The sequence below is a fragment of the Cnephaeus nilssonii genome (genome assembly GCF_951640355.1).
Source record: "Cnephaeus nilssonii genome assembly, chromosome: 13".
Taxonomy (NCBI): Eukaryota; Metazoa; Chordata; class Mammalia; order Chiroptera; family Vespertilionidae; genus Cnephaeus; species Cnephaeus nilssonii.
In genome coordinates this window covers 38,130,130-38,139,533 of record NC_137084.1, presented here as the reverse complement: position 1 = coordinate 38,139,533, position 9,404 = coordinate 38,130,130, and positions in this window count along the sequence as shown.

Here is a 9,404-nt window from a genome sequence, read left to right as displayed (position 1 = left end):
GCCCCGTGATCTTCACAGGCCGGCGCCCTGTCATCTCCGGGTCCCAGTGACCGACCGGGCTGGGGGCAGACAAGTGACTCGGGCCAGCTGAAGTGACTCGGGCCGGCCGACCCTGTCGCTTGGTGATTGGGCAGGAAAGGTCAGAGTGATCTTTTAGTTCTCCGTCTAAATCTGCTGAAGCCAGCAATAGGGCCCGATCCCAGACCGTCGCACCCCCGGAGGGCTGAGTGGGAGGGCCCGGGGAGGTCATCCGCAGGAATTCTTTATCTCTGAAACAGGCTGAGCCCAGAAGAGGGAGACCCAGCCCAGGGTCCCTCCGCAGGAAGAAGTGACTAGAATGCCGAGCCCCGGCTTCTAGTTCAGGGTACCTTCTGCTTTGCTGACCTGACTGTCTAGTCCAGGGGTCCTCAAACTTTTTAAACAGGGGGCCAGTTCACTGTCCCTCAGACCGTTGGAGGGCCAGACTATAGTTTAAAAAAAAACTATGAACAAATTCCTATGCACACTGCACATATCTTATTTTGAAGTAAAAAACCCAAACGGCAAAAACACCCGCATGTGGCCCGCGGGCCGTAGTTTGAGGACGCCTGGTCTAGTCTTTGCTCCTTTTCTACATAAGACACCTACTGTAGTCGCCATGGTTACTTAGACTGAAAAGCAGTGCAGTCCCAGCTCTGGAACGTTTCCTTCTCCCGTACAGGTAACCACACGGGCGCTTTAGTTCCCACATTTGTCATCACAACTTTGCACACTCATTTTCTTATTTAGTACTTTTTGTAAATTAGCGTCTAAATGGAGCTTTTCTAGAGAACGGGGCATATTCCTGGGTTGCTTCCTTCCTTCCATTGAAGCTCATGTGACATCTGTGTCTGTCACTGTTTCAGTTGTCCCCTTATGATATAGTTTAATATCTAGGGGGACTGGTCCTCTTCTCATTAACCATCATTATGAGAATTTTCTTCACTTTTCTTATCTAGTCTCCTCCCTGCCTCCTTCCCCACACCCCCGCCAGATCATCTTTACCTGGGTTATATAGAGGAATGAAGGGCCGAGAAATAGTTTGTCCCAGGCTGCCCTAATCTTGGGCATCGACACAGATCAATTGGACACTTAACTCACGGCTCTGAACATGGAAAAGACACTTAAAAATTTGGGGTCAGTGAACAAGGGAAGGCAGTGGAGCATTTTAGGCAGCAGGTGCACTGGTTGGTTTGCATTATGGGAAGAATCACTCGCTGCCATGTGAGAACAGACAGCAGGGAGGCAGGAGGGAAAGGGGGCACAGATCATTATATAACAGCTCACTCACATCGCCTTACTGTGGGCCGGGCACTGCCGGAAGTGGTTTACATTTATATTAACTACCAGAGGCTCAGTGCACGAAATTTGTGCACTGGTAGGGTACCTAGCAGCTGGTGGGCGGCTGGCCGGGTACTCCCTCCCTTCCCCTGGCCGGTCCTGCCCCCTGGTTGAACTCCCGGAAGAACTCCCGGTCAAGTAGGGGGCGTTCCAGGGGACAGTTTGCATACTACACTTTTATTATATAGGATTGAGTCCCCAACTACACAAGGAATCCGTGGCAGAGCCTGGTTTGAAGCCCCAGACCTGGCTCCAGGGTGTACACTCTGAAGCACGCTAGCATGCCACCGGGGACGTAGCTTGGATGAGGGTGGTGGCGTTGGAGAGGGTGAGACAGGGACTGGTGGAAGAGATACCCAGGATTTAACAGCAACTGCACCTGGTGATGGATTAAACATTGGGGCCGGGAGGGGATCTCAAGGTGCCAGTTTTTCACATGTCTGTGGCGGTTTGGAGTTTCTCTGGGACTTGTCTGTTCACTTTTCCTTTGGGTGGTTCATTTATGCTTATCACCTCTACCCTATTTTTGTGGGAGGGAAGGAGGGAATTCAGATCACCTCCCAGTCCCTCCCATCTGTCTTCTGGTGTGTGGCTGGGTAAGGGGCGGGTCTCTGCTCATCATGCCTTTTGCTTGGGGGTGTGAGAGCCAGGTAAGCCTGGTCTAGGTGTTCTTAGCCCTCTTGGGGCAGTTGGGGTGGGAGGTGAGACACGGGTGTCCCTTCATGGAAATTGTCAGACGGGGCCCTTGATAATGGAATCTAGTGATATTGGGGGCCTTAGGCATGAACCCAACTCCCTCACCTCGTAGACAGATGCATTGAGGCCAAGAGGACTAAGTCAAGATTTGCCTGTGGTCATGTAGGAGGGCCTGGAACTCAGGTTTCCGGAAGTCCAGGACATGAACGCATCTTCGGATCAAGTGAGGATGTTAGCCTGTGACATCGGCAGGTTTCTGGTCGCCTGCCTGGTGGGGGACGGGTGGATGTTATACTGTATCAGAGCTAAGAGGTGGGGTGGGGAAAGTTAAGAGTAGGTTGGGTTGAGCCAGAGAAATGGGTACTGAGAGCTCACAAACAGCCAATGAGCTGAGATGTGAGTATAGGGAGCTGGCACCAAGTGCAGAGACCTGGGCCATCTTGGAGCATGTGGTCAAGAGACTGGGGCAGCCTTAGCTGGTTTGCTCAGTGGATAGAGCATCGGCCTGTGGATTGAAGGGTCTCAGGTTTGATTGTGGTCAAGGGCAAGTACCTCTGTTGTAGACTCAATCCCTGGCCCTGGTCTGGGTGCCTACAGGAGGCAACCAATCCATGTGTCTCTCTCACATTGATGTTTCTCTCTCTCTCTCTCTCTCTCTCTCTCTCTCTCTCTCTCTAAGACTGGGGCAGAGGAACGCACAGCACCTCCCAGGGCCCTGCCTGCTGGGGAATGGATACCTTAAAAGTCCATTCTGAGGACGGTGCAGCTTGCCCGTCTCCAGGGAGACCTCAGAAGTCCCGATGAATATGAAGGCTAGGTCAGGGCCATCTGGCTTCAATGTCCAGGTCTGAATTAAGGGCCACATCTCACTGAGCGGAGCCCCTGTCCCTAGGGCACCCACTCTTTGCTAGCCTCGGGGTGGCAGGATCAGGCAGGGAGACGTGGCAGGAAGGTGGGCTATGATGCGGACTGGGAATCGGGTAGAGAAGTCTGAAGCAGCCGGGAGATGGAGAAAGGCAGAGGTAGATACTGCCCCAGCCCCAGCCCCACCCACCAGCCCGGGTGTGATCTCACCCAAAGGCGTCTAAAAGGGGCTGCACATGGCCTGTCCCCCCCCCCCCCCCCCCCCCGCCGTGCAGGGTCGGAGGCACTCAGGGCCCTCTCCTCCCTCCTGGAGCCCAGGCAGGGCAGCCCCCAGGACTGCCTGTTCTCATTCTCAGCTGAGACGGGCCCAGGCCCCTGGCCACAGGCCTTGGCGGAGGCTGAGGAAATCCTTGCTGTTGTGACCACCCGCAGCGCTTACGCTTCCTTCTGGGTAATAGCTCCTCGGGGTCACTGTGAGCAGTCAATGCGATAATACATGTAACACTTAGCACAGCGCCGGCCTGCTCGAGGGCTTGGGAAGTGGGAGCTCTAATTACTGAATGTTGTCACATCTCTGTGGTCCTGTGGATTTGCGACACAGCATCACAGGTTCACGTTCGTTTTCTCAGTCCAGCCTCACACGCCCTGTGCAGTGGGGCAACACATGCATCGTTCCCACTTAACAGATGAGGAGACCGAGGCCAGCCCGGTGAGTGGTCCCTGGCCACCCAGTGAGTTAGCATCACAAAGATGACGGGAATTCCTACGTCCAGCATGTTCTCACTGCTCTGTGTTTCTTCTATAAAACGCAAGACTTGTACCCTTGTTTCAGGGTTGTGCAAACTATAATTAATCGTCTTCTCCTGTCTCCTCACTGCCCTGCTGTAAAGAGTCAAAATGTCAGAGAAATTTAGTTGCTGGAAGGTAGCCTTTGAGACCATCCCACCTGCTGATTTTCATGGGGCACAGAGAGGCAGTATACTCAAGGTCACACAGCACATTAGTAGTAGAGTCAGGCCTGGAATCTGGGTCTGGTGTTCTTTCCTCTGTACCTGCTGCCTATATAGGCCTTTGAACTTTTATCCCCACTTTAGAAATGGGAAAACGAAGCCCGTTTCACTCGAACCCCATAGCACCTCCTTTCAGGACATCGCTTCTTCCGTGAGCTGGTGGCCTTGGAGCTTGATCTTTATGAACCTTTCACAACAAAAGGAAGGGCCATGGAGTGAAAAGAGGGTGTTTGGGGATCGTAAACATTGCCAATAGTTTGAAATGTACTTCAGCGTCTGATTCCTCTTGTTAGAAAGCCTGGTTTTTGAATTCAGAGTAGGATTGTTTCAAAATGCATTTTCCATTTTAAAGAACCATGGTTTTCTTAGATGATGGGGCGGGGAAACAGGTCGAAAGTGCAGACTCATAGGCTTTCCGGAAAGGTTGCAGAATAAAATGTTCTTTGCTGGAGGACACAAAGGCAGTGGCTCTGTCTGACAAAGAAGAGGTCTCTGCTAGATAAACCCTGCATTAGGGACAAATGAGAGCTCTCTGCCCCTCTCCCTGATCAGCTTAATTCCTTGTTGCTTATCTGCAAATCCAATAACGCTGGCGAAACAACCCCCCCCCCCCCCCCCCCCCCGCTTGCCGGCTGCGCAGGGGCCCTGGGCACGCCTCCCCAGAGGCCTTGCCAATTTATATCCTCGGAGCCGGCACCCAGGAGGGCTGGGCTTAGAGGCCCTGTGGGGAAGGGGCAGGAGGGCATGGCTGGGGACAGTGGAAGCTTCCCCAGGACTGGCCACTGTGCTTCAGCTCTGGGACTTCCAGCCCCCAGCCTGGGCCGGCTGAGCAGATCCCCAGAGTGCAGCTGGCGAAGTGAGAGAGGGGCAGGTACGAAGGTTCCGCTCCCTTCCCACACTTCCCTGCCTTCCTCCGAGATAAATAACCTGGCTGGACAGTGAAGACGTCTTCTGTGCCCGATGCATTAGAGTGTGGCCAGCTGGTTGTCATCGTGGCAATATATCACGCCACGCTGGGTGACTAAGGGTGTTTCAACTGCATGGCTTTTAAAATCGTGTTTATTTGTTTACCAAATCTATTGTGTACCAATAGTACTTACTGTCTGTCTCCCCCACTGTGGTGTTGGGGATGTTGGGGTGCGCTGTTTAGGGGTCCCTGGGAGATCTCAGGAGCCAAAAGCTGGAGTTAAGAGGAGGCCTGAGCCCTGGAGGGAGGAACCAGCTGGAAAGGGAGGTGTGGTCCCCAGGGTGGCCTAGCCCAGTGGTCAGCAAACTCATTAGTCAACAGAGCCAAATATCAACAGTACAACGATTGAAATTTCTTTTGAGAGCCAAATTTTTTAAACTTAAACTTCTTCTAACACCACTTCTTCAAAATAGACTCGCCCAGGCCGTGGTATTTTGTGGAAGAGCCACACTCAAGGGGCCAAAGAGCCGCATGTGGCTCGTGAGCCGCAGTTTGCCGACCACGGGCCTAGCCGATCATTATGTAACAGCTCACACACAGAGTTGTCTGTGTCTTTCTCGCCCTTAGCAACTTTTTATGAGGCCGTTCACGTATGTGCCAGCGCGAGGAGCTTCTTTATAGGACTTTTCACTTCCCTACAATAGTGTGTCCCGTCTCATAAACCTGTTCCCTGACATTAAATTCCCCGTAGAGGATGCGAAGTGATCCACCCTGTGAACGTAGAATTACTGACTCAACCAAGTCCCACCTGCTAGACATTGTGCAGCCCCACTCCTGCCCGTTTCCCCCATTAGCAGTAAAGCTGCGATGACGGTCTCTGTGCATAACTTTTTTTCCATTGGCTATTTTCCGTGGCTAGATTTCCAGAACGGGAATTCCTGAGTCAAAGGCTGAGGCCACCATCCCGCGGCTTTCTCTGGAGGCCAGCAGTGAAGCCTGCGGGCTCCGGAACGCCCCTCTGCTGGGTTTCCATGTGAACGCTTTCACTTATTATTTGTGTGACTTCGAAGGTTATGTAACTTCCTGTTCTTCTTCTGTGAAATGGGGATAATAATACCTCACAGTGTTGTTGCGAGGATGAAGCGAGCGAAGCCACATGGAACTGCTTGGTTGGAGAGGTGACTCATGAGATGTCATCATCAAAGCAAACCTTATTTTTGTCTCCCACAGTCTCTTTAATGTTATACTATGCTCCCCCCCCCCCCCTCCTAAATCTAGATGAAATTGCAGGTAAGTCCCATGGCCTTCTTGGGCATTTCCAGGTAACCGAAAGTCATTCTGTCCATTGTCATTAAAAAACCTTTGAACTTCAGCAACAGAAACGCCTCTTGCCCATCACAGTGCTGCAGGCCCGCTGCCTGCAGGTACGGGTTGAGCTTGCAGCTCTGACCCTTTCCAAGGAGCAGGCGGGGAGGGGAAGAGGAGGGGAGAGGGCAGGAAAGTCCTTCCCTGACTGAGGAGCTGGTGTCACACTCTGGGTCTTTCTCTCATTGGGGTGCTCCTGTGGTTTCTTAGAGACCATTCCATCACTGGGGTGTCCCCCCAAGTACAGCTTCCTGGATGTGGGTAACCCTCTCTCCCCATAGCTTCATATGACACTATGGTTCCTTGCTCAGGCCCTGGGAAGCCTGGGCTCCTCCCCTCCCCCAGTGTCACCTCCCCCCACCAGGGCCCTCCTGGCAGGGATCTACGACAGTCACATCTGGGCCTCACGCTGGAACCTCCATTGGTCCTCAGGACAAGACCTCGTGTCCTTCGCCCCACGCCTGGGGGCACAGGCTGACCCTGAAGCAGCAGCACCCTCTTGGCCATCAGGGCAGCCAGCTGCCACCCACTCTTTGGATTTTCCAGGTGTGAATCAGATGCCCGTGCACTGTGGCCCTAAGACCGTTGTGGCCACATATTAAGCTTTCTTAGGGGGGGGGGTCTCCTTCAAGCACCTTCACCCCTTGGGGCTCACTGGTCCTTGGGGGCTCTCTCTAAAATTCCTCTTAAACCTCCACCAACCCTTTCTTCAGCCTCTTCCATTGTTCATGTACTAGAGGTGGGTGCTGGCTAACGGCATGGACCCAGGATTTCATGCCTCCTTTCTAAGTCCCAGTGGATGTTATCCCACCTCATTTTGGAGTGTGATGTCTATGAACTCAGAGCCGCCCTGGAGAGTCCCCCTGCATCATCCCATGCCCATGCTAGCTCTTATGAACCATAGAGAAGTGCCCAGCAAGGAGCATGCACCCGACAAATGACAGTCACGAGTGACCCAGTCTCATAGGCTCTGCGTTTGCATTCACATCAGCACCATTACATCCGGCTTGATCCCTGGTACCTTGTGTTAAGCTTTCCGAGTTTTATGTCTCCTTCAGACCACGGCTCATTCTTTTGAGATGTGGAGATTTTTATTTGCTATTATCTTCTGCAGTGATTTGGAAAATAGACAGATGTTTTTCATTCTACTAGTGCTTACCGTACATTTTCAAAGACATTGGTGAGTCTTATGTTATCGCACTGTAATCGTGTAAAAGGGCAATGGTCTTTGTATGTCCTACAGTTATTCATATTGTCTGGCCGCCCACACATATGCTGCCATATTGCCACGATGTCTGCCCAGCAGCTTTGAAAAGGCACTGACTGGGCTCTGGCTTAGGGCCCATCTAAGAGCTGGCTTATCTCTGTCCTGGACTTCCCTCAGAGCCAGCTAGCAGTTTTCAATACTTCCGGTCTTGTCTCCTCTCTCTTCCATTCTGCTCCTAATAATATCTTTCTAAAAGGGACATCTGAGCAGGTTACTCTTGACTTAGAACCCTTTAGTGGTCCCCAGTGGGCTAGAGGATAAAATCCAAGCTCCCGGCCTGGCTGGTGTTCAGGGGGCCATGTGCTCTGGCCCTCCCGGAAATTCCGAGGCCCCTCTCCTGCCCCACTCACCTACCTGCCGCCACACGGGTCTGCGCCTTGGTTTTCAAGTGCGTTGGTCACATAGACGCGTATCCCCGTGGTGTTGCTCATGGCATCCGCTCTGTCTAGAATGCCCTCTGGGCAAGAAGCCCAGCACAGCCGCTGGCCAGTCACAGAGTCGTGGTAACCGTTAAGCTTCCCTCTTCCTTCCTAATCCATCAAAATCCTAGTCATCCTTCAAGGCCCGATTCAGTTGTCAGCCTTTTTCATCCTAAGGAAGGGCTTGTTCTAACCTGACTTCCCGCCTTTGGTACCGTTGTCTGCCCGTCCTCTGTGTCCCTGGCCCCCAGCACTGTGTACGCCTGTATTGGAACCAGCACCTTGGCAGATAGCTCCCCAAGACTTGCAGGATTGAGCCTGACCCTGCCAAAGCCTTGCATGGACTTTTGAGCCCAGTCAGTCAATGTTTGATTGATTGGAATTGCCCTCCTCAGATTGCAAGTGTACAGCACCAAGCTCCTAGGTGCTTGGGACTTGGTGCCTAATCTGAATAGAAATTCATTTATTATTCATATCCTCTTGCTTCCAAAGTTGACTAGAGGTGGCCTAGACTCAATAAAACTGTTCAATTAGAAATTAGAAAATATAAGACTTTACATGGAAATAGCCAGTTTGCCAAAATGCTAACCTTCTTCCTTGGGTGAACTAGAGCTTGCACTGGGTTCCTCCGGCTGGGATGGCAGATGTGAGGTCTCCTTGGGGCTGCTTCAGTCCACAGGCATTCCTTCATCCCAGCCCTCCCCCCGCCTCACCTCCCGTCCCCCTCCCCCACCCAACCATGGCCGTGTTGAAAATGCCTAAGATGCTATGAGGAGAACTTAAATTCATGGCAAATACCTCATCCTTGTAGGATTTGGGCAGGTGGGAGTTTGGTTCTGCTGTGTAGCCACATTTCAATAGAGATAACCTTGTTCCTAGGGCTAAATTTGAAAAGCTTAGGCCCTCCCTCAAGGGCCACTGCATAGCACGGTTGTATTTTAACCATGGCCTAGTACAGTAGTTCTCACGTGGCTTCTGAAGTGGCTCTCTGATGGAAGCCAAGGGCATACACTTAAAATGTCAACCCGGGAGCCACTTGACAAGGAAAACCCATTGCCAGTTCTGAGTGCCATGTCATCTGGCCCTAGCGAAACTCCTGAGGCCCATCTCACATGCACCTTAGAATTCACAGAAGCACACACTTTTATCCTCCCCCTGCACACACATGAACACACTACCCAACAAATGCTCCTGTGCAGACCGGCTCAGCCTGCAGGGCCACCTCACACACACACTCACGCATACACTGGCACACAGCCCCTCTGGTTCCCACACGTCCCAGGCCCACAGCCTCCACAGGAGGAGACACACGGAGAGCTGTCTCATTTCTGCACCTCGCTCTGCCTCCGGATTTTGCTCCCTGAGGACAGAACCGAAAGTGTCTATTTAATAGATTCAATTACTTGGGGCTCCTGAGACCTTCCAGCGTGATTCTGATTGCTTTAAGGTGTCAGATAATTTGGGAATAAAGGGGAAGAGCCGTCTCAAGCTCCTGAACGGGAAGTCTAGGCTCCAGT